Here is a 4837-nt window from a genome sequence, read left to right on the forward strand (position 1 = left end):
CTGTTGATTCTGTCGACAAATTTGTTCTTGAGATGCATATATCATTATGATTGTAACTGCTTTTAAAGATTGTTTAAAACTACGGTTAACAAATGTGCTAATCTGCTACTCTTTATTGGTGTAGAGATGTAATATTAATTCACAAGTTTCTTAGCTCCCGAGAAAAGTTCAATTATGCGACTGACAATTGAAATAACTGCTTTGTAAATGTTGATATACTATAAAAGTTGATATTCCTCCATTTTTTTAGTTTCAATTTCTATCTGTGTTTTGTTTTTAAATGATCAGAGTGGTGCAACTCACGAAGAAGGAAAAAGGCTTTACAAGAAGAAAGACTATACCAAGATATACTTAAAGCAGAAGTATTTTCATATATTTCTTATTACAAGCAGGAATTTCATTTTACTTAACATGTTAATTTGGTGATATTTTAGTAAAAGGCTTCCCATATAGTTGTCAATGTATGGTATAGAATTGTAAAATCTATAATGCACAAAAAGCATTCAAGCAGTAGCAAATTTTTTACTGATGGTCTTGAAATAAAGAGCATTTATAAGAAGTGCGATGGTTAATATCATAGGAACATAATATTTACTTGTAAAGGTGGGCATACTTCCTTCCAATGTAGTAATTGATAATTTCTTCCATTGTAAAAGTCCAATGAAAAAAAATGATGGAGGGCAGGTTTTACGTGTTATTTGATGCCCAAAATGCGGGTACCTGATAGGGGTCAAAAACCCCTATCTTTGGGTACGATTTTAGGACAGTTTTTAGAATTATTTCATGAATAAGCGAGCAATCCTCGCATTTATATGCTTTTATGTGAGTTAGTTATAGATTGGATATGTTCTATTTACTTTTCGATGTTTAGGCTCGTTTTCTGCTTATTTTAGGCAAATATGGCCAAATTGACATGTACGTTAAATTTCCATTATCTTTTATAGCTAATTGATCCGTCAAAAGTCGCACCAAAAATAGTGTTTACTCAAAATAAGCAATTGGCGGGTCAATTTAGCCTCAAGACTAATGCTATTTGGAGTTTCCGTGCATGTGCAGGCTAAAACATGAACGAGTTCGGGTGGAAGTTGCGTTTTGGGCCATCCAACAGTCGCGCAAGGCGTTCTGGGCAATCCCGCTCATCGAAATGGCCTTTTTGGGGCTAGATCGGCGAGCTGGCACTGCCAGCCCATCGAGCGGGCCTTTAAGGGACCAACTCAGTGTGCTAGCTATGTCAGCTCCGTCGAGCTGGCCCCTAGAGGCCAGCTCACCGAGCTGGCCCTCAGGGGCCTGCTCGGGCGAGCTGGAGGCCAGCTCGCGACGAGCTGCCCTACAGGAATCAGTCAAGAGACTGATTCCCAGCCCCACGAAGTCACGATCGACCCCACATCTTCCCATCTGTAAAAGGACACGAATTAAGTCAGAAAGAGGGCTTGAACCGCGTCTATAAATAGGAATTTCCAATTCTAAATTAGACATCTTTTATCGTTGTAAAAACCTAGCTTCCACCTTGAGAAATCCTCTTCATCTTCCTCAACCTCCATTGAAGATAGCTCTGAAGCTCCATTCACTGAGGATTGCTTAAGTTCCATCCTTATGTCCTATGAAGACGCCTGCATTGGTAGACAGGTTCCGTGAAAGAGATTTTTCTTCTTTATATTCTGTCTAGCCTCTGATCCATGTTATGAATCCTAGGCTCATTGTATCTTCGTGACAATACTTTTCATCTTTGATATATATTATAGTTTTGTTTATTCAATTGTTTTATTGCTTTAATCTTTGTCTTACGCTTTGTCTGATTGGTTTAACTCATTCGATAATCCCAAAATTAAGTTGGCACATATTGCGAGCTGAATCTGACCTAGTTAGTGCCTATAGGATTGACGACCTTATAGAAGATTAAGCCCAAATTGCTGAGCCTTAGAGCTAGTTTTGGCCTTACAAGGGAATCATGAACTAGGTACCTCAGGAGGATAGGTAGGGTTAATCGCCTCGGACACAAGTGACTTAGATTCGGTTTTAATTCCGTTGTTTAGATAATCTATTCTCATTATCATCGTATCACCTCACGCCCCTTCGGGTAATTACATTGGTAAAAGATCACTTAGGAGTAGAATAACTTTGCTAGGAGTAGAGTAATTCAACTAGGAGTAGATTAACTTAATCAAAACAACCTCAAAACCCACACAGCCTAGATAACACCTGATACCGAGTAGCTTAATACTTGCAGGAATAAATCCTGTGGATTTGATACCTGGACTTGTCCAGATTTTATTACTTGATAACGACAGGGTATACTTATCCCTTAGTGAGTCTTCTACAGAGACGCATCTAGTTTTTGGCGCCGTTGCCGGGGATTTATTTCTTCTACAATATCAAACCAAAGGTCGATTTGTTAGCTTAGGCATTCGTTTGTGAATACCATTGTTTATATCATCTATACTTATCGATATATTATAATTGTTTATTTATTGATTTATACTTATCTATACTTGTTGATATTTTATTAATATATTTCCTATATATGTTTACATATTACTATATATTTGTTCATATGTTGTATGGATTAGGTTATATATTTTCTATTTTTATACCTGGACTTGTCCAGATTTTATTACTTGATAACGACGCGGTATACTTATCCCTTAGTGAGTCTTCTATGGAGACGCATCTAGTTTTTGGCGCCGTTGCCGGGGATTTATTTCTTCTACAATATCGAACCAAAGGTCGATTTGTTAGCTTAGGCATTCGTTTGTAAATACCCTTGTTTATATCATCTATACTTATCGATACTTGTTGATATTTTATCAATATATTGCCTATATATGTTTACATATTACTATATATTTGTTCACGTGTTGTATGGATTAGGTTATACATTTTCTATTTTTATAAATGTGCCATGCGAACATGGCATATTGTCGTATAAAAATTTGTATTACATGTTTCGCCAAAAATAGATTAGAATACTCATATAGGGCTATGTAATCTTGTATGATAGCACTGTATAATATACTAGATATTTATACTTTCCTTCTTTAAGGAAAACTTATTTTTTCATTTATTTCTTGTATTTATCTTTTCTTCTCAGCATATGCCTACGCGATCAGCGAGAATACCGTGTGTCCCTCTTAACCTTGAACTTGAACGTACTCTTCGCAGGAGCAAACAGATTGGAACTCTCAAGCCAGACGAGATCACTGAGCCTATCAAGAGATTTTTCTTCTTTTATATTTTGTCTAGCCTATGATCCATCTTTGATATATATTATAGTTTTGTTTATTCAATTGTTTTATTGCTTTAATCTTTGTCTTACGCTTTGTCTAATTGGTTTAACTCATTCGATAATCCCAAAATTAAGTTGGCACATATTGCGAGCTGAATCTGACTTAGTCAGTGCCTATAGGATTGACGACCCTATAGAAGATTAAGCCCAAATTGCTGAGCCTTAGAGCTAGTTTCGGCCTTACATGGGAATCACGAACTAGGTACCTCAGGAGGATATGTAGGGTTAATCGCCTCGGACACAAGTGACTTAGATTAGGTTTTAATTCCGTTGTTTAGATAATCTATTCTCATTATCATCGTATCACCTCACGCCCCTTCGGGTAATTATATTGGTAAAAGATCACTTAGGAGTAGAATAACTTAATTAGAATTAGAATAACTTTGCTAGGAGTAAAGTAATTCAACTAGGAGTAGATTAACTTAATCAAAACAACCTCAAAACCCACACAGCCTAGATAACACCTGATACCGAGTAGCTCGATACTTGCAGGAATAAATCCTGTGGATTTGATACCTGGACTTGTCCAGATTTTATTACTTGATAACGATGGGGTATACTTATACCTTAGTGAGTCTTCTACGGAGACGCATCTAGTTTTTGGCGCCGTTGCCGGTGATTTATTTCTTCTACAATATCGAACCAAAGGTCTATTTGTTAGGTTAGACATTCGTTTGTGAATACCCTTGTTTATATCATCTATACTTATCGATATATTATACTTGTTTATTTATTTATTTATACTTATCTATACTTGTTGATATTTTATTAATATATTGCCTATATATGTTTACATATTACTATATATTTGTTCACATGTTGTATGGATTAGGTTATACATTTTCTATTTTTATAAATGTGCCATGCGAACATGGCATATTGTCGTATAAAAATTTGTATTACTTGTTTCACCAAAAACAGATTAGAATACTCATATAGGGCTATGTAATCTTGTATGATAGCACTGTATAATATATTAGATATTTATATTTTCCTTCCTTAAGGAAAACTTCTTTTTTCATTTATTTCTTGTATTTATCTTTTCTTCTCAGCATATGCCTACGCGATCAGCGAGAATATCGTGTGTCCCTCTTAACCTTGAACTTGAACGTACTCTTCGCAGGAGCAAACAGATTGGAACTCTCAAGCTAGACGAGATCACTGAGCCTATCAAGATGACTGAGACTAATCCTCCCAACAATAACCGGAATACTGAAAATACCGGACCGGAAACTAACACTCGCTCAATGAGTGAGATCTTAGCACCGCACCGACACCAGCACCTGTCCGGGATCGCTGCCCCGAACATTTTAGCCAATATGTATGAAATCAAATCGGGCATAATTCACGTGATTCAACAAACGGGACTGTTTGGAGGAGAAGCACATGAGAGCCCGAATGATCATCTGGATCGCTTCCTAATATGCGCAGACACTGCAAGAACAAATGGGCCCCCCAAGATACCGCCAGGCTGAAGCTATTTCCGTTTTCACTAACTAGGCAAGCTCTAGAATGGCTGAGAACACTAGAGCTTGGGTCAATCACAACATGGGC

This window comes from Euphorbia lathyris, chromosome 9, assembly GCF_963576675.1.
Source record: "Euphorbia lathyris chromosome 9, ddEupLath1.1, whole genome shotgun sequence".
NCBI lineage: Eukaryota > Viridiplantae > Streptophyta > Magnoliopsida > Malpighiales > Euphorbiaceae > Euphorbia > Euphorbia lathyris.